The sequence below is a fragment of the Vicugna pacos genome, chromosome X, assembly GCF_048564905.1.
Source record: "Vicugna pacos chromosome X, VicPac4, whole genome shotgun sequence".
NCBI lineage: Eukaryota > Metazoa > Chordata > Mammalia > Artiodactyla > Camelidae > Vicugna > Vicugna pacos.
In genome coordinates, this window is record NC_133023.1 from 100,172,194 (window position 1) to 100,193,968 (window position 21,775).

The window sequence follows — 21,775 nt, forward strand, 5'->3', positions numbered from 1 at the left end:
ATTGTATAATGGCTATACAAATAAACACTAGCCAAACGTAATGAAATAGGCCAAAGTAATCTATGGTGACAAAAGGCAGAATAGTGGTTGCCTTGACAGAAAAATGAAGGAGACAGTATGGACTGGAAAGTGGCATGAGGGAACCTTCTAGAAATATGTTATCTCTTGATCTTGTTGGTGACATGGGTTTATAAATATGTAAAAATTCATCAAGCTATACATTAAGATTTGTGCTCTTTACTGTGTGTATTTTATACCTCTATGAAAGTGCTAAGAGAATTCTCTAGAACTTGTCCCCATGTAGCATCAGTATTCCACTTGAATGTAAGATCCATGAACCTAGGGGTGTTGTTAGGCTTGTTAACAAAATGAAAGAAAAAAATGAATGTAAAGAGAATCTGAAGGCTGGATCAAGGGAGCAGAAGCTCAGGATATGATGTTGAGGGGAGTTGATAGGATAGATGGTCTCTGAACTATTGTTTGTCAACTTTTGAGTACAGCAGAATTCCTTGGGGAGATGACTGGACTTAATCCCAAGAAATTCAGATTTAGTAGTTCTGGGCATGGGGCCCAAGAATCTGAGATTTCAGCAAGTGCCCCAAATAAGTCTGATGTGGGTAGTCCCAGGTTCACTCACTGAAAATGATTTTTCTAAATGTTTATACTGTGGGAAGAATCAAAAGAAATCATGGTGGAATGACTACACCCCAAAAAGGTCAAGTGTTGTAGTAGAGTTGGGGACTCCTTTTCTGCAGCTCTTCAGTGGTGACCTGCAATATGAATATTGGCATAAGGGCAAGCAGGATGGAGAGGGTGTGGAGAAAAGGAACCCTCCTACACTGCTGGTGGCAATGCAAACTGGTGAAGCCATTATGGAGAACAGTATGGGGGTTCCTTAAAAAACTGAAAACAGAGCTACCGTATGATCCAGCAATCCCACTCCTGAGCAGGTATCTGGAGAAAACTCTAATTTGAAAAGATACATGCACCCCAGTGTTCATAGCAGCAATTTTTACAACAGCCAAGACATGGAAGCAACCTAAATGTCCATTGACAGATGAATGGATAAAGAAAATGTGTGTGTGTGTTTGTATTTATGTATGTATGTGTATATATATATATACACACACACACACACACACACATAGTGGAATATATATATTCCATGTTATTATTATATATTATCTATTATTCCATTATATATTCCATTGTATATACACACACATACAATGGAATACTACTCAGCTATAAAAAGCAACAAAATAATGTCATTGGCAGCAACATGGATAGACTTAGATTTTATCATACGTGAAGTAAGTCAGTCAAAGACAAATATCACTTATATGTAGAATCTAAAAAAATGACACAAACAAACTTATTTACAAAACAGAAATAGACTCACAGACATAGAAAACAAACTATGGTTACCAGAGGAAGCAGGGAAGGACGGATAAACTGGGAGTTTGGGATTGGCAGATACAAACTACTATGTACAGAATAGATAAACAACAAGGTCCTACACTGTTGCACAGGAAATTATTTTCAATGGCTTGTAGTAATGAAAAAGAAAATGTGTATATATATCTATGTATATGTACAACTGAATCACTATGCTGTACACCACAAACTAATACAACATTCTAAATCAACTAGACTTCAGTAGAAAAAAGGGCAAGCAGGAGTATCTGGGGCCACCCCACAAAACGATGGGCTGGAGGAAGTGGTAAGTAAGAAAAGTTAGTTGATCGGGTAGGGACAGGTGTGAGTGTTGGGGAGATCTGGCTGATCCCACCAAACCATTGAGTTCCCAAAGCATGCTTCAGTACTTCAATTCTATTTCCACTATGGTTTTGCACTTGTCACTTGTAAATTTGGGTTACTCTTACTTGCTTAACTTGGCCTCTAAACTGTGAAATCTTTGATGGCGGAGACAAGGTTGCCTTTTCCTCAGTATTCGATGTGCCTAGTATGGAACGTAGCACATCATCGTGCTCAACAGGTTTTGATTTAATGAACACGTCTGAATTTCATTGGGGCCAGAATTCAAGGGAAAATGTGATACTGAGCATGAGTTTCAGGGAACAATGTGTACATACCAGGATGCCTGTGAGCACAGGAATGATGAGACAAGATGACCTTGGCAAGCTTGGAAACTGAGGTTTTCATGGCCAAGCCTGGGACGTGCGGATACCTACAGTACTGTCATATCAACAAAAGTCATCTTTGCATATGTTGAGAAGATCTTTTCTAAAGATGTGGAATTATGATAGAGGCCACATTTTGGTTTGTTAGATTTTGGCATTGAGCATAATAACCATCTCAGGGCAAAATGCTTATTTCCTACGAGTGATTAATTAGGCATTACACAACTGTGTGTTGTCAGTATCAAGTGTTTTCTGTCATCAGATTTCAAAAGAACTTTTTATCTTGTTTCTGCATGGGAATAAGGAAATTCAATAACCATGAATATTTCAAAGTGCTTATAATTAAAACTTCATGTGCTTGGCACGAAAACATGCTTCAGAGATTGAGCCAATTGTTTGCTGATTCTGGTGTCGGTCTGCACCAGTGCCTGCTAACAGCTGGCTAGTAAACACTGCGTGGCATTGCTTCTCAGCCACCATGGAAGTAACAAAATCTCCTGTTTTGGGATAGCATCATTAATATTCAGGACAGAGTCAAATGCTCACGTGGTGTTTTTGATTAAGCTTTTCATTTGGGGCAAAATAAACTCACTTGAAGCTGGAGATAGACAAACTTTTACCATGTTAAGTCATTGAGATAGAATACATCCTACTAGTACTAAAGAGCAACATGGTGGTCGGTTCCTCTCCAGGAGAACCTGTGGGGAGGCCAACCCGTGCAGAGTCCTTGGAAATGGGGTGGGTGTCCTTGTGCAAGGTTAGGGTAAGATAGTGGTGAGTAATAATAGTGGCATGTGCAGCCAAAATAATAAATGCTAGAGATTGTGTACTACAACTCAGTAGAGTCAAAGTCAAGGTAAGTAACCCCAAACTGGCCCTAATATGAGGGTCTTGCCTTAACAGCAAATTAAAGCCTTGATCCCAAACAGGGCAGAGAGAAGAATAAGGAAGTCGATGGGAAAGAAGCTCAAAATGCAAATAGATCTGGAGAACACGTTTAGGCATCCCCCAGGTGGAACACAAATATCCATGGTTGCTCTTGGTGCCGTTGTTGAAGGAGCAGTTTACATCATTTAAAAGGAACAGCTGGAACAGACAGGGACCACCGACCTTCCACTATGCAGTGCAAAGAAAGACTCCATCCAGGGGTAATTATCAAAGAGCCTTATTAGAATCGTGCATCCCTTTTTCCAGAACTCCACTCACTTGTTCAAAATGTTGAGAGAGAGAGAGCGCCGAATCCTAACCACTAGACCACCAGGGAGCGTCCGCTTGTTCAAAATGTTGACCACAGAGAGTAGGAAGGCGACTGAGCTTCATTTATTTCATAATTAAAATGTTCAAGAAATACAGACCTGAGTTATTATGATTATCATTTAAGCAGATGGGAAAACTAATGCTTGGGAGGAAGTGGGAGCAATGGGACCCTTTCCTTGTGAGTCTCCCACTTTGGCTCGGTTTACTGCTTTCTCTGAGTCGGCCTCTATGATCTCATTCATTACACGCTTACTGTTGAGAGACCAATTTAAAAGTATTTCCTTTCCATCCCTGTTCTCTGTTGATTACAAAGCTCCATTTCAGGAGAGCAACTTTCATTAAATCATTCCTAATAACAGTGAGCCGAGGTCTATTCAATTTACAGTGATACACAGTTCCTTTATTGTTCCTTCTACGATTTATAATTATTGTCTTTGGGGAGTGAAGGGTAAGGGTAAGGGGTAATAGTCTGCAGTTTTCTCTAATTCTCAACATAGTAAAGTCTAGGTATACACTGATTTTGTAGCAAATCAATTTTCATAATTATGCTAAGTACTCTTTTGCTTCTGTAAAACCGAAGTGTCAAGCCTTGACTTCCCCAGCCCCGCTCAGCTACATACTATTTCATCAAACTATAGGCTTTGTGCCACCTGGGCCAATATCACAGTGTTGGTCCAAAGTGGCAGAATGTTAGGAACCCTGTTCATGTCAGTGGGTGGAATCTGGAACTGAGCTTGCTGTTCTGAGCATCCAGATATCTACATCACCATAAACACTGGGCATCTACTTCAGATCCTCTCTGGCTAGTTTAATCCCTCGGGGGCCATGCCCAAAACCCCCTTGACACTTGGTTGGAGCCCTAGTTCTCCACTTAACCTTTGCCAATCTGTCCCCTCATCTGGTAGCTGGACCCTGTCTTCAGTTCCCAGTGCTACGTTGGATCCTGTGCCAAACAAGACATCCTACTCAGCACTAAGACATCGCCTTCTATTTGAATGCAGAATATGTCCTAGGAGATCTTGTTCTTGTGCCCTGCCCTCTATATTAAAAGCACTGTCAATGTCATCACTGGATCACATTACCCCTGTTTACTGTGTTCACTGAACACTGCGTTCTGGGGAGCCCAGCATTAAAACTGGATTCATCCCTATAAGCCTGTAGCATCTATAGCAGCTTCTCTCTCCAGGCTGGCATGCTAGGCAGTTGGAATATGTCTTGGAGGTCATATCAGACTTTCAGAAGATAAGCTCAATGATTTAAAAAAAAAACAACATAGAATCAGAGAATGGAGGGTCCTCTTCTGTGTACACCAAGAAGACAAAGATAGCATTTTCACCAGGGGAACAGCAGGAACAAACTCAAAGCAGCTGAGAGTTTGTCATTCTCTAACTCTCCCAGCCCCAGCCTCACTAGGTTGCTCCCCTAATACTTCCAACCTGTAGGTTTAACCCCACCAAATCTATGGGTCTGTAGTAACCTAGCCTGGCAAGATGTCAGGAACCTCATCTCTACAGCTGGGTAGCATCTAGACTTAGTGTCGCTGTCTTCAGTCTGATACCTCATGAGCCTGGAGGTATGTCTTGGGTATCTGTGTACCCATGGCTTCACAGCCATTCCCTGTCGTCCTTCCTCTAGGCCCAGCCCACATCACAGTGTTCGTTCTTTGTTTATTAAGTGTGTACTCTGAATCCCTAGAAACCTTTTCAGAACCCTGGTATACCTCTTCAGACCCCTGGCGCACCATCACTCTCATGTAAGTTGACTTCCCTGAGGGGTTGGATCTAGCTTCCTTCATGCCTGATTCTCAACCAGATGTACCCTCCATCCCTCGCATGCATGCTGGTCTGGTTCTCAGCATCACTACACCTCAAAACGCCTACTGCCATGTCCTACCCATCATATCAGGCCTGGTTAACTGTCAACACCGCTCCCTCCCGACTGAATGAATCATGTCCTTTTGCAGGTTGTGATTTGGATGCTGTAACCGTATCAGCGGCCAGCTCTGGAGCCAGATTCATCCCTTTAGTCCTGTTCTGCTCCTAACTTTGCCCTGGCACCATTCAAGTCCAGCTTTTTTTTCCTTCCCTACAGGTCTTTCATTTTTCACACCTCGGATTTTTTTACACTTAATCCCCCCACCGCCAAGACAAGGTAGTCCCTGGTGATAGCACACACTATCCATGCCGTGAAAATCCCTATCCCGTGTGGTCATTAAAGCGTGGGCTGAAGAATGAGGAATTTGCCAATAAGTATATTTTGATGCACCTTGAACAATTACTTTTCTTGCTTTCTCTTACTCTTCTAAAATATCATTCAGTAAGGCTTACGTTTCCTTTCACTATAGGCTCCAACACTCTGTAGTGTCCTATAACTGGCCTGCTTTGATCATTTGGCATATCTGCCTAGAATCTGAATGCATTAAAGTTTGTGGAAAAAAACCTAGCTACGATATGTTTAAGGACGAGTAAAAGGCTAAAATAAGCCTCTGAAAAAAGAGCAATTTCAAATGAAAGAGAATCAAACTTGAGTCTTTATAAAAATTTCAAGTATTTATGATTGCAAATTGGCTTAACGTAATACAGCATGCTAGCAATAATATATTCAACATTATATGGAATTAGCAAGCAATGCATTTGAATTATAGGAATCTATAACAGAGAAAAAAAACCTCTGATAGTGTGCGAGAAGAAGCATAACAGATGACTTTTCAGGGAGTGAAATGGTCAAGGTGATGATTCTGTTCAGAAAATAGAATTTAAAATATGAAAATCTGACCAAGTTTCATTTGTCAAGAGCAACTGAGAGTCAAAAGAGGGGTTTGAAGAACTTGTGGTCAAATGTAGTATTGTTTGAGGAAAAATTTTATCTATGTGTTTTAATTGTGGCAGAAAAACTTACTGCATCTATAAAACTGTGTATATATTCTGTCAATTCCATACCTATCTATTTATCCATCATTTAGCTCTGTCTTTCTGTCATCTGTCAATCATCTGTCATGTATTGATGTACTGAATCCTGTGTTGATTGACTTCTCTCCATCTGTACTTTGACCACCCAGTTCAAGCTCTTCTCTCTCATTTGAATGACTGCAGTAGCCCCTAACTGTTCTCCTTTCCCTTCTGAATCCCCTCCATTCCCCCAATAGCAGCCAGAATAGCCTCTTTAAAATTAAAATAAGCCTTGTCAATTTATATATAAAATCTCCAAAACCCTTCCATAGCTCCCCGTGAACTATCCAATAATATCTTAACTCCTTTTCCTTGACATATTATTATATGATACTCTTTGCAACCTGGACCCTTCCAGCCTGGTTGTGGGCTTCTTTGCACTGCTCTCCAGGCCACACAGCATCTTCTTCTATGCCCGTTTTGCCCCATCCCTCAGAGTTTTTCTTTGGGGCCCAGAAATACTCCATTCCCTTTACCTGTAATGTCCTTTCTGCTCGTATATACTCAGTGCACTCCTAATTAGAATGTCACCTCTTCTGCAAATCTTTCCATAACATCGTTAGAAAGAGTTTGTAGCTCTTTTCTTTTTGCCCTTACTGCTACTTCTTCACTTATATAGTGCCTAATATGGAACCGGCATGATGCTAAGTGTTGGTGATCCTAAGATGAACAGAGTAGACTTCCTGAAAAGAGTCCATGATCTAGTGGGGAAAGCAGATGGGGTAAACTACGATTAAATATAGTGAAATAAAGGAATGTGCAGAGACTATGGTAGTATCAAGGACAAACAACAAAGTCAACCTGGGAAGAACAGGAAAGCCTTAAGTGAGGTGAGGGTCTTTGTGATTACATGCATCACTTTGTAGCATAAATGTTTGCACATGTGTGCATATGCACACATACATACACATCTATGCAAGAGTCAAGAACAGCACAGTCTATCGGCATTGTACTAAAATTGGCACATGGCCATAGACAGTGGGTTCCCTATGATGCTGCTGAAGCAAAATGAAAAGATTCTAGAGAAGGGGCTTCTATGGACACACTACATGTGTTCAAACCTTGGTTTCATCACTTAATAGCTGTATGACATTCGGCAAATCACACAACTTTCACCAAGCTATGTTTTCAACATCTGTGAATAAACAACAAAGCAAAAGTACCCATCCCATTGAGTTGTTGTGAGGGTTAATTGGTTTAATATATAAAAACCTCTTAGCACATTGCCAAGTATACAGTAACACTCAAAAAATCTTAGCTATTATCGGTTTTTATTTGTTGATAATGTTTTATTATTGTTTTTGCTGATACTGTTGTTACAGTTAATATTGATACAGCTTCTCAAATTTTACATCATGTGGTTCAAAATTTGAATTCTGTTTTATCTAGAATCCACCCTGAGTTCAGCCAGAACACGGGAAGTGTTCTAGTTTCCGTGGGCTTTAGCCCATTGGTCAGGAATCTGGCCAAAGTATCACAGCATCAGAATGAAATAGAACTGTGCAGATGAATTGATCAAGCCTTTTGGATTTGGTAAAGCAGGATTATCTGAAACCAGTGTTTGGAAGCTGCAGCCTAATTCCAAATTTGAATATTAATCAAGATGCAAAATACCAGACCTGTATCAGCATGCCTAAACTGCCTGCTTCAAACTTAACCTAAAATAGGTTCCTACAGATACAGAGACAGAGAGCAAAGGATAAAAGGTAGGGAGAAGAGATGGAAAGAGAGGCCAGAGATGAGGAAATAGAGGAAAAAGGTGAGAGAAGAAGAGGGATGGAAGAAGTACAAAAAGAGGAAGAGAAAAAAAACCCAAAAATGAGAATTAAAAATAACAGATATGAGAAAATGTGACACAACCCAGTTGCCTTGAACACCGTATATTTTAGGTAGGGATGATATTCAAAATATTTAACAACTAGTGAAGTGCAGAAACTGACGAGTCAGAATGGGCATCCCATCTACCCACACTACGTCTCTACCAGTTGACTGGCGATTTTGGTCTAGGCCACATTTCAACTGCATGAAAAAAACCACAAGGAGAACAATGCTCACCTTCTTGGAGGGTTAATTTTACTAAATGTTTCTTTTTTAAAATTTTTGGTGGGAGCACTACTTCTAAACTATGAGAAACACAGCATATTACCTATTTGAATGCCAAATTCACGATTATTTCTAGCATAAAACTTAGGACTTCAAAAGAATATTGAGCTTCCTTGGTCATTTAAGGTGACATCTCCAGTCATTCTGGAGGATGTGTTCACTCTGTTTGACTTAAAGGGGAGTTGGAGAAATATTTCCTAGGTGTCTCAGGAAGGAAATTATTAATTCCACAATGCTGGGAACTAACGAGGAGGAGTAGAAGCACCCTTCCCTTTGTGCCTGTGTGGTTGATTACAGTTCATACGTGACCGAAACATTTACATAAATCCTAAGTCCTGGGCAGGGAGGACTTGGAGTGCCAGTGAGGAGAGTGTGCGCCTGAGGAAGGTTGTCCTGTGCAAAAGGAGGACATGGTAGGATTTGTTGTAGGTTGGGTTTTCCAGGAAGCAGATACTGAAATAGGAAAAAGGATATGGGATGTTTATTAAGGAGTGTCTTTGAGATCATCACTAGTGGAAGGGAAAGGAACAGCAGGAAGCAGGATTGGCTAGAGGGAGAAATTGGTCTGTGCTAGAATCTCAACAAAGGCCTCAGCCAATGCCATGAGGTGTTTTGAGGCTGGGATGGCCCCTTAGAGTTTTTGAAGTTTAGACAAAGGAGCTGGGCTTTTATACCACTTCAGTGGTTATTCACGGGACGTGGGCCACACCAGGAAGGGGGTGTGACCGAAGTCAAGGTAGACCACCTCAGCTGAGGCAGCTTCTGTTGAGAGCTGACAATTGAGGGCTGTGCTGGTCAGTACTCCCAGCAGTTGGAGGAGGACGTCTTTTAGTTCTGGAAGAGGGAGATCTGATTGGAGCTCTAGAACGTTTTTCTCCTTAAATAGCTCATCTCAGCATTTGGTATATAGTAGTAATTCTTCTTGAGGGCTAAGCAGAACTAAAACCAGAGAGTTCTAAATGGGACACTCCTTAAGTATTTTTTGAGGATTTGAGAGCCTAAAGTCTGATACGTCACTGAATTCATGACAAAGACAGCGGGTAATCGGGAGGGCGAGCCTTCATACATCTATTAGTTATAAGAGTGTGGATCTATTAGTTATAAGAGTGTGGATGTTTCCTGGTCTTTCTGTGCCTGAGTTCTCTCAACTCTGTGTTGTGCATAGTAGGCAGTCTTGCAAAGTTAGTCCATATACTGTTAAAACTCAAATTTGACATTTGAAAGAAAATCATATACATTTCTACTTCCAATGTTTTTGTAAATAGCATCCCTCCCTCTTTGTCTTCAAGCTGCCCATCGTACCTGTATTATGATTTGACTTCTTGTCCCAGACTTGGGTGGCTTTTATCAGGAGCCTAAAGAGTTGCCTCAAATTAGCATCTGTGTTAGCAGACACGTAGGACGAGAAGGTGAGCTCTAGAAGTAGCCTGGCTGGGGTGGAATGCCCAATCAGCTCAGTAACAGAATTAAATTGAAGCTCAGTAGTCTCTGGGCATAAGCTTTAAAATTGACTAATTAAAATTCAATCATTTTTCTGTCAGATATATTAAGGAAGGCAATAGATAACTGAAAGAAACCATAACCAAGTTGTGTGTATACACAGGGCTATTGGATCAACATTTCAGGCTTAATTAACCAGTCACTTCTTGTTTTTCTACATACATTGGTTGCTCTGAGTTACTGAGTTAGTCACGGCAGTCAAAAAAAATAGCCCAATCACAATCAAGCAATTGCTGTTTCTCCCTGAGTAATTGGCTATTTTGGAGAGACGGCCTCAGAGGGATTTAATATAAATGAAAAGGAAATGAAAAATGATAGTAACTGCCATTTATTGAGTTCCTGTGATGTGCCAGTCTCTTGACATGCATCCTCTCAGAGCTCAGATCAATCCTATGAGGCAGGTCTTATGAGCATCTCATTTTTATAGCTGAGGGAAGTGAGACACAGAGAGACACGACAACTTTCCTGAGGTCACAACAGCTGCAAAGTGGTAGACGCAGAATTGGAACCTGGGTCCCCTGACTCATAAGCTCATGCTCTTCCTTTGTCCCCAGTTTCCTCTCACTTGAAGCCAGTTCTGCATCACTTGTTATCTAACACCGTAAAATTTGTTAATAGCTTATAATGTACTCACTTGCAGTTTCCAGTGTGTTTTCTCTCTGAATTTGTCAGTTGATGGATGGATATGTGTGATGTGTTGAAACAACACCCGCAGAAATAACAACAGCCCCCATCACTAATATTTATTGAATGCCATGTATCAGTCCTAGTCCTAACTTGTGCACATAAATTATTTAACCTTCACTACAACACTCCAAAGAAAGTACTGTAAGTATCTCCATTTTCCAGCTGGAATAATGGGCATGCAGACACTAAGGAGTACTTAAGTTTTTAGTTAGGGGCCTGCCTGTGGCCTGTATTTGCACCACCTGGGGCTAAGAGTGGTTTTGACACGTTAAAAGGGTTGCAGAAAATAAAACAAATAAAAGTATGTGACAAAAAAGAACTATGTTCCCCACAAAGCTTAAAGTATTTACTTTCCTTTAGAGAAAAAAATCTTCCAATCCCTGGTATAGAGTCCAAGTCATGAGGATAGTAAGGAGTAAAATCAAGGCATATTCTTTTTTAAAAATGTTTATTTTATTTATTGTTTATTGAAGTATAGTTGATTTATAATGTGTTAGTTTCTGGTGTACAGCAAAGTGATTCAGTTTTATATAAATATATGTATTTTTTCATTATGGCTTATTACAAGATACTGAATATAGTTCCCTGTGCTATACAGTAGGACCTAGTTGTTTATTTTATATATAGCAGTTTGTATCTGCTAATCCCAAACCCCTAATTTATCCTTCCCCCATTCCCCTTTGGTAACCATAAGTTTGTGTTCTATGTCTGTGAGTCTGTTTTTGTTTTGTAAAAAGTTCATTTGTATCATTTTTTTAAGATTCCACATATAGCTGATATCGTATATTTGCTTTTCTCTGACTTACTTCAAGTATGATAATGTCTAGGTCCATGCATATTGCTGCTAATGGTATTATTTCATTTTTATGGCTGAGTAGTATTCCATTGTGTATATATACATATATACACACCACAACTTCTTTATCCAGTCATCTGTCAATGGACATTTAGGTTGTTTCCATGTCTTGGCTATTGTATATAGTGCTGCTATGAACATTGGGGTGCATGTTTGTTTTCAAAGTAGAGTTTTCTCCAGATATATGCCCAGGAGTGGGATTGCTGCATCATATGGTAAGTCTATCTTTAGCTTTTTAAGGAACCTCCATACCTCCATAGTGGCTGCACCAATTTACATTCCCACCAACAGTGTAGGAGGGTTCTCTTTCCTCCACACCCTCTCCAGCATTTATTATTTGTAGACTTTTTGATGATGGCCATTTTGACTGGTGTGAGATGATACCTCATTGTAGTCTTGATTTACATTTCTCTAATTAGTGATGTTGAGCATCTTTTCATGTGCATGTTGGCCATCTGTACGCCTTCTTTGGAGAAATGTCTATTTAGGTCTTCTGTCTGTTTTTTGATTGGGTTGTTTGTTTTTTCGCTATTGAGTTATATGAGCTGTTTGTATATTTTGGAAATAAGCTGTTGTCAGTCATATCATTTGCAAATATTATCTTCCATTCTATAGGTTGTCCTTTCATTTTGTTTATGGTTTCCTTTGCTGTGCAAAAGTCTGTAAGTTTGATTAAGTCCCATTTGTTAATTCTTTTTTAAATTGAAGTATAATTTACAGTATCCATGTGTACAGCATTGTGATATGGTATTTTTGCAGATTACACTCCATTATAGGTTATTACAAGATAATGGCTTTAATTCCCTGTATTATGTAGTATATCCTTGTTGGTTATCTATTTTATCCAGAGTCTAAATCTGTTAATCCCACACTCCTATTTTGTACCTCTCTCCTTCCTTTCCCCTTTGGTAACACAAGTTTGTTTTATATATCTGTGAGTCTGTTTCTGTTTTGCATATATATTCATTTATATTATTTTTAGTAATCTAAATTCCACATATCAGTGATATTATGCAGTATTTGTCTTTTTCTGTCTGGCTTATTTCACTTAGTGTGATAATCTCTAGGTCTATCCATGTTGCTGCAAATGGCAGTATTTTCATTCATTTTTATGGCTGAGTAATATTCCATTCCATATACTACATCTCCTTAAGCCAATTGTCTATTGATGGGCACATGGGTTGCTTCCATGTCTTGGCTACTGTAAATAGTGCTGCTATGAACATTGGAGTCTTTTTGAATCCCAACCATCCAACCATGGCTTCTATTATAGTGCTTCATCTTAGAGTTTAACAACCACAATAGTGATAGTATCAGCAGCTTTTATTTATTTAGTACTTACTTTGTCAGACACATAAGTATGGGCTTTATATAATATATGGCTTCATTTACTACTCAGAACACTATAAGGTGCTTCCCAGTCTTTGTCCTACTCAGCTTCCATTTTTCTTTCTTTCTTGCCAAAAGTACTATCAATTTGTTTAGATTTCTACCCCTGACCCTAAGTAATGTGGTAGAAGATGGTCAACCCTGTTGTCTGTTCAGGAATAGATCCTGTTGATCTAAGGCTTCCAGAGTAGTCCCAGTTCCCATGTCAGTGATCACCTTGAGTGGACATGTGATCTAATTCTGGCCAATGGGACTTGAGGCTGGTGGGGGGAAGGGGCTCTTCCAGCCAGGAAGTCTTTTGCAAGAGTTTCCCTTATTTAAAGGAAACACTGCAAGATGGTCCCTCTTCTTCCTTTGATGTTGACTTGTCTGGATGTGATGTCTTGATCTACTGCAGGCATACTGCTCCTATCCTGAGGGAAGCAGAGCCAACACAGGGAAGAGGGCAGAGACCTGCACAGAAGTTGAGCCAATCCTCGGCCGACCTTGCTTGGAGGCTGCCCTACCTCATGATTTCTTGTGATGAGAAATAATGCATTTTATTATGATTAAGCCGGTTTATTATTATTTTATTTTATTAAGATTAAGTCAGGGTTTTCTGACACAACTGATCTCTGTAGTTAATATTGACCCCATCTTAGAGTTGGTGACTTTGAACACAGCTACTTCCGGCAGAGCTGGGATTTGAACCAAGGCTTTTTCCACTCTAAAGCTGTGATTTTTTTCCCCATTATATTATTCTGACTATAAGAAGAAGAGAAAGAATATATTTGACATTGAAATGATACATTTTATAGTCTTAAGTAACAGGAACATTTATAATGTTGGTTTCTATCCAGTTGTCTTTTAGATATTATAATACTTTTTTCTACCAGGCAGGTATATGATATTACAAAACACTCATGGCATATCAGATACAAACATATGACTGAAGAAGTTGCCAGGCTGCATATATTCTGTGGATGCATATGAATAGTTTGAAAAGACTTAAAGGGCAATCTGTCCTTAGTCTGTGACAGAACTCCCATTAATGTGCAATGGCTCACGTGACTATGTTGTCTTAATACAGTTAGCCCTGTCCTTTTGCAAACAGGGCTGCTTGCCTCACGTTCTGAAGTTGAATGACATTCAATTGCGTCATTAGAGTGATGTTGTCCCATGTACAAAGACAGTGACATCCCAAAGATTTGCAAATTTGGTGTATTTTGGCAGTATTACAGGACACAGTGCTGAAATGATAAATGTGTCTTCCATTTAAAAATAGCCCGCCCGATAAAACCTCAAAGCATCTGTAATACTCAAGATTTATGATGGTAAACAATAAAAATCATAGACATAAATTTACCCTTAAGTATACGTAACTGGTGTTTAAGTATATCATATTCATTTACTTGAAAATCATAACTAAAAATTCTCATCACAATTAGAACAGTTTACAAGTGCTCATACACACATATGCACACACTTGTATTCTGTAGTGTTTGTATGTACATGTACATAAATATATATGTATGTATAAATATATGCATACGTTTTCCTTGTTTCTTCATAAAGTTTATATTTGGAAACCTGAAGGCCAAATATATGACATCAAAGATGAAATTCCAGTATTTATTCATTAACCCAATTTAAATATTTAGAAAGTACAGATTTGCTGTATTTTTCACAATGAATTGAGTTTTCCATGCTGTTTAGGATTCTGAATTTCCATTTGTGGGCGTTTATAATGTCTTTAAAATTTAATTTGCACCAAATTATGGTTTTTAAAATTTTAACATTGGAAATAATTACCCTGTAATTTCTTTCAAGACTACAAATTTTTATGAATGATTTTCCATCGCAAATTAGTCCTAGATTTTTCTTGATTTCAGCTGTATCATTTAAATTTTTCTTTGATTTGAAAACTTTCATTCCTGGGAGGTGATGACATGAACTGTTAACCAAAAACACGATGCTTGGTTCCCAGAAGCATGAAAAACAAACAGCTTCGGGCACATCCTAATGCAGATGAATGGAGGGGAACAGGGGAAATCTGTGAATGTTTACCATGACTTAATGATCTCTTGAAAACCATCTCTTCCTTTTGCCTCAACCAGCAGCCGATGTGTTCAGAGTGAGAAAGTGTGGAAGAACACACAGTGCTGTACAAAAGCCAGTATTTAAAAGGAGCCCAGGCTCTGCCGTGGCTGGTTTTTTTTCCCCCCCAATATAATGCTAAATTAATGGTGTTGGACACGATTCCTGAAATAGACACAGATTGCTTATTGAAAAGTTATCTATTGAAAGAACCTGAAAAAAGTTTGAAAGGTGAGAGTTTGGGTTTAGAGATTATTCTTCCCATATTATATATACTTAAAGTATCAAGACTCACGATCACCAGGTACCTCTGGGGATAGAATCAAAGGTACAGAGGCATTAAATTTTTTTTACTAAAAAATTGCCAGGACAATTTTCCTTTCATTCATAGGACTTTTCTGAAGGCTATCAAGGGCAGAGGAGAAATTTATTAACTGGTTAGCATGCTAGGCTAATGATTTTAATTCCCGGTTTCCTCTTATTGCCCATAGGTATACGTAAGCGTAATGGACTGTATTCAGTTAGCTGAGCACACATTAGAATCTCACTGGGGTGCCCCTGCCATGAGCCCCCCTAGTGCATTGTATTTCCCCTGTCAAAAGGCTTGCCTGGCTACCTTATAGGTACTATTCCTTTATCTTGTTCAGTGCTGGCTGCCAGCATTTCTGGCACAGAGGAGTCATCCAATGAACTGGCACCAGAATGAACAGGTCTCCATCATCCTACAGTGTATCATGAACTTTTTCCAAAACAAATTAGCACGTAGGCCAGAGGCTTTTGAAATTGAATAAATAAAAAGGTATCATTATACCAAGAGGGAGATTTTCAAAATCACTTCAAGAAGCCAAGAGCCTCAGAATTCCTTTCATTTTTTCCCCCCTTTCATTTCTTAGCATTTATTCATTTGTTCCTCCAAGTCATTTACAGCCTGGCAGGGAAGACAGACTTTGAAGAATTAATTGTACTACAGTATGCTGAATGTATTGACAGGGAAATTGGGGGCCGCTGTGAAAGTACGAAGCAGGGGGACTTTACCTAGACTAAGAGGTCAGGAAGTCTTCTCTGAGGAAGTTAACCAATAACAAATATAGTGTTTTTGTTAACATTCAGTATTGTGTTTTACACACATGGGATTCTTGAAAATATTTATTGAGTCAAGTATATAATACATGACAGTATAATTGTTTGCATAAGCATTAGGTACTATTTAAAAAGTTGTAAGTGTAACCAAAGGCCCCCCCCATATATAGAGAGAAGTTCACCGATTGTATATCCCTACTCACCCCAGACGTCTCTAGCTGCCTGAAACTGCTCCTGCAAACAGCTTTGTTGTTGGCCCTGGACTTTGTTTTGTTGTTGTTAATGTAGGAACAGAGAGGAAAATTAACATTTATTGAGCATCTACTATTGGACAGACCTGTACATACTTATTTATTTTTTTTTAATTTTAAGCAAATTTATTGAGCTATAGTTCATATGTCATACAATTCATCCACTTAAAGTGTATAATTCAGTGGGTTTTTTTTTTAGTATACTCACAATATATGCAATGATCAGAAGAGTCGATTTTAGAACATTTTCATCATCCCATAAGGAAACTTGTACACTTTAGTGATCACCCACTTACCACTACCGCCCCCACCACCTACCTACCCCTTCAGCCCTGAGCAACCACTAATCTACTTTGTTTCTACAGATTTCTCTGTCCTGGGCATTTTGTATGAATGGGATCATTACAGTTTGCAGTCTTCTGTGACTGACTTCTTTCACTCAGTATGTTTTCGAGGTTCATCCAGGTTGTAATGTGTATTAGAACTTCATTTCCTCTCATAGCCAAGGAGCATTTCACTGTATGGGTATTACCGCCTTTTATTTATCCATATGGTCATTGATGAACATCTGGGTTGTTTCCACCTTCTGACTGTCACCCATGCTGCTATTATAAACATTTGCATACAAGTTTTTGTGTGGACATGTGTTTTCATTTCTCTTGGGTAGATAATCAAGGAGTGAGATTGTCGGGTCATATGGTAACTCTGTTTCATCACCTAAGGAACTGCCAGACTGTTTCTCAAAGCAGTTAGACCATTTTACATCCCACCAGCAGCAATTCTTTTCTCCCATTGCGTGGGTGGTTTTTCACTTTCTTGATGGTGTCCTCTGAAGCACAAGCATTTAAAATTTTAATTTGGGTGAAGTCCAATTTATCTATTTTTCCTTTTGTTTTATTGAAGTGTAGTCAGTTTACGACATTGTGTCAGTTTCTGGTGTACAGCAGTTTTCATTTGACGTTAGCTGTTCCCCTTCCCTGAGTAGAAGGGGCCATTTTGCACGTGCATGTGTGTGCATGTGTGTATCCAAGTGTGCTTATTTCTCATTCCTACTCATTTTCACTAAGTGCGTGAATGCATGTTTCATGCTTTTCAGACCCATTCTTCTGAGAACAGGTTTTCAAGTAGCACACACTTGGCGGCATCCCATTTAAGGTCCTTCCATGCAAAAGTGACATCCAGAGTTATAGAAGAGAACCGACACTTTTGAATCGCTCACTGAAGATGATATTTAAAATTGTTCTTGAGGCAGAAAAGACTTAGAGTCTCATTTAAATCTATCACCACACCTTAAGTAGCATTTTTATAGGAAGAGTCAGTATTTTGGAGCACTATTTCCTTTAACTAAAAGATGCTTATGAATATTGCCCAAAGATTTTTTTCTGATAGTCAGTAAGCCAGAACACATTGTCTAAATGATGAACAAGCAAAGAAGTACAGAAGCTGATGTCAAAAAACAGGAATACACGATTGAAAGATGTGGCACATTTAAGAACCAGATACATTTAAGGTATGGTTATGATTATGACTATCATTTTAGTTCCTTAAATAAACCAAACTATTTCCCACCTCAAGGCTAGCACTTCATCTGGCTCGCTCCTTCCTACTTTTTATTTATAAGCCAGCTTAAATGCCTAATCCTCTAGAGAAACCGCCCCTGACTCCCAGTTCTAAGCTACCCAATGATTCTCATGTTTTCCTTCCTTTAGGAATTATCACAGTTTTAATTATATGTTTATTAATATGAATAATGTCCTTTTTTCCCCACTAGATTATAAGGTCCAAGAGTGTAGAAATCATGGCTGTCTGGTTGACTGTTATATCCTCAACACCTAGCACGGGGCCTGACAAACAGCAAGCGCTCAATAAATCTTTAATGAATAGATTTATGAGCATATCATTGGAACCAAGGATTTTGTGAACAAGTAAGAGAGTGACTTGAGGCAGATTTCTGGGACCGGTTCTATTGACTGTCCATCTCTTTTATATCCTTGCTGCCTAAGAGATCTTGTTGTATTTAATAATCATGAATGGGGTGGTTATGAGGTTTTGGAGTGATGAAAATGTTCTGAAATTAAACAGCAGTCAGTTGTATGTTAGTGGTAATGTACGACTCTGTGAATATGCTGAAAACAACTTAATTGTGCACTTTCAACTGGTGAATTTTATGACATGTGAGTTATATCTCAGTTAACCTTTTTAATCCATGAAGGGGACTGACTATTATGAATGTCTGTCCATTTCAGTGATGTGGGAGTGGTCTGACTTTGCAGTTCCATAGTCACCTAGAGACAGTTACACGTTTTCAACACTTACACTAATAATTAACATGGTGTCAATTTTACCCAAAACCAGGGACTTTGCTATTAGTGGCTTGATTCTACAGCTCTAGGGTTTCCATCACCCAGCCTAGGCCTTGCCAAATCTCAGCAGTTGTGTGATACTGCTCAGAATCTCCGTGCAGCGGTTTTTAAGCTCCTATGATGTAAAGGACACATGAAGCCAAGGATGCCACAAAGGATTTAAGTGTCAGCTCACAGACTACTTCCCCTCCGCCCCTCATTTTCCACCAGGAGACAACAGTGTAAGCAGGACATCCCTGGCAGACTGAGATTTCTGCCCCGGCCGTTCCATCCCCGTCCTCGGGAGGATTTACTACTATGACTTCCTCCCGCCTAATCTGTCTCCTCACTGCCATTCAGCCTGACTGCTGAGACGTTTTCAAGGTGAAAGCCTTTCAAAAGAGGCCAGAGGCTTTGCTTGGCCACGGAAAGGCACAGTCCTGATTTTCAGTCCTTACTGCTTACCGCTAGTGCCTCAGTACAGGCCAGTAGCCTCAAAGCCACGCGTCAGGACCCGGGGAGGAGAGCATAGCACGTGGGGCAGCAGTTACAGAGGAAGATCTGGCTGTCTTTTGGAAAGCAAGAGGCATTTTGGTGCCAAGAAACAACTGAACCTCAAGATCGTAGCAAAAATCCTCACTAGACTATGAGCCTCTAGAGGGCAGGAACTTGTCTCGGATTTCTTTATGTGCCATTTACTAACATTAACATCTGTACCTGTGTAATTTTTTAATTTCCACCTCCTTTCACTCTCAACAGTGTCCTTATTTAGATGAGAACTTACATGATCATCTCAACTAAGAACCATGCCTGATACAAGATATACAAAATTGAGAGCTATTATTATTACTGTTATTCCAAGTGACACCTGGTTATCTGTTACCTTTTAACAACTTCGAGCTGTTAACACTTTTAAGTAAAAACTATAATTTTTAGACAAATTATCTTTTTTATTCCATGTAAATATACAAGGAGACAACACAGTAATGATTTAAAAAGCTAAACAGAATAAGGCCATAGCATAATTTTCTCAAGACTCTGGGCTGTCTTGAACTATCTGCTTTCTCTCTGAAGACTCTTAAACAATTTGTAAGTTATTTCCTTCATTTGTAGCACATAGTAATCCTAATTTGTAATGTCACTTTAGTCATATTCTTGGGGATTTAATGTACTAATTTACAAGAAGTTTCTTAGAGAAATACAACGCGTGGAGTTCATTATCACAGTTTTGTTTTTATTGGCTTTAAAAAATCATAAGCCAGCAGGAAAAAAAAAAGAATACCGATTCTTTCCAGTAGTAGGTACTCCTAGAAATCTCTCTCTCAAATTCAAATCAGACACCACTTTGTAAAACAAATGGCAGTCAATATGTTTCAGAATAAATCCTGGCAATTCAGGGCACATCCACACGGTCCTCCTCACCGCTGACCTGACCCAGTCCTCCAGCTTCTCTTGCTAGCCACGTTTACTTGTGCACGCCACCTTCCAACGACCCGAGGGAACAGTCATCAGTGTTCTCGAATGCTTTTGTGCGTCATCGGTAGGCTATTTCTTCTGCCAGTAGTGAGACTCCTATTCTTGATATAAGACCAATGTCAAGTACTAAGTTTCTCGGCATGTTTTCAGAACCCTTGCCCATCCCCCTGCCCTCCTCTTTTAGAATTAGGAACTTTAAAGTAAGGTGGGTAGTTTAGAAAGAAGAATAACATTACAGGGGCTGGTAGTCGTGGATTTCCACGTTGCCCTCACACTCCCAGTGGCAATGGAGGGTTAGCCACAGTTTGCTCAAGGACAGGGGTCAAATTCCTGTTCGTAATTTCCATTCTCCTTCTCCAGTAGCTAGCAGAGGGCTCCCTCAAGAGCAGCTATTTCATATATATTTGCTAAATGAAGGAAAAATGTATTCATTGTGACAACTATTGTTATTATTTGTGGCTAACTCTTCTACGGCTATTTTTATAATTGTTGTTTTCTGATTATAAAAGTAATACATAATCAGTGTAATAAATTTAGAAAATACAGAAAAATAAATAAAAATCATAAAGTAGCACCTGCCAGAGATAAAAATACTTCATATTTGAATATCTTTCCTTCCCACATACTACCCTCTTGCCATTGTTGTTCAAATATAAGTACATTTTTATATGCTGTAGACCCATCAGTACCATTAAATTCATAATATTTTATTCAGTTGCTTTCTAAATCACTTAAGAAAGAAGAAATATGCAATTATACTGCCTTTTGTAATTCAGTAATTAACATAATTACTGTTAGTAGTACTCTATGTTTTTAGTGGATTTAAATTTCCTTCTGGGTTCACTTGCTTTCATCTTGAAGAACTTCCTTTAATATATTTTGTAAGGATAGTCTGCTAGTAAAAACGCTCATGGCTTTTGTTTATCTGGGGATGTCCTTTTTATTTCCACTTAATTTGTATCTTCTTTGGCTATAAGATTCTTGGTTGATTGTTTCTTTTTTCTTTCCCAGCACTTTTGAGTATGTCACTCCAATGATTTCTGGTCTCCATAGTTTCATTTGAGAAGACAGACACAATTCTTATTGGGGTTCTCTTGTTCATGAAAAATCACATTTTTATTCTTTGAAGAGTTTTTCTTTGTCATTGGATTTTGACATTTTGACAATGATGTGGCAAGCTATAGATCTCTACTTTTAACCTATTTAGAGTTTGTTGAGCTTTTTAGATCTATGTTTTTCTTCGAATTGGAGAAATTGTCAGGCATGATTTCTTCTCTTCTCTTGTCTCTGTTCTTTCCTTCCGGTGCGGCATTACGTGGACGTCCGCGTGCTTAGTGCCAATCCATGTTTCTCTAATGTACTTTTCATTTTCACTCATTCCTTTCCTTTAACTTTTTAGACTGCATGGTCTCCATTGACATATCTTTGAGGTTACTAATTCTTTCTTAAACTAGCTCCTCTAGTAAAACTTATTTTAGTTGCTGTGCTTCTCATCTCCAGAAGTTCTCTTCAGGTCCTTGTATGTTTTCTGCCTCTTTATTGGTATCCTCCATTCAATGAGATACTGCCAGCACACCTTTCTTTCATTCTTTAGACAAGATTTCTTTTAGTTTTATTTTTTAAACGTATTTATAATAGATGCTTTGAAGTATTTGTCTCCTTAGTT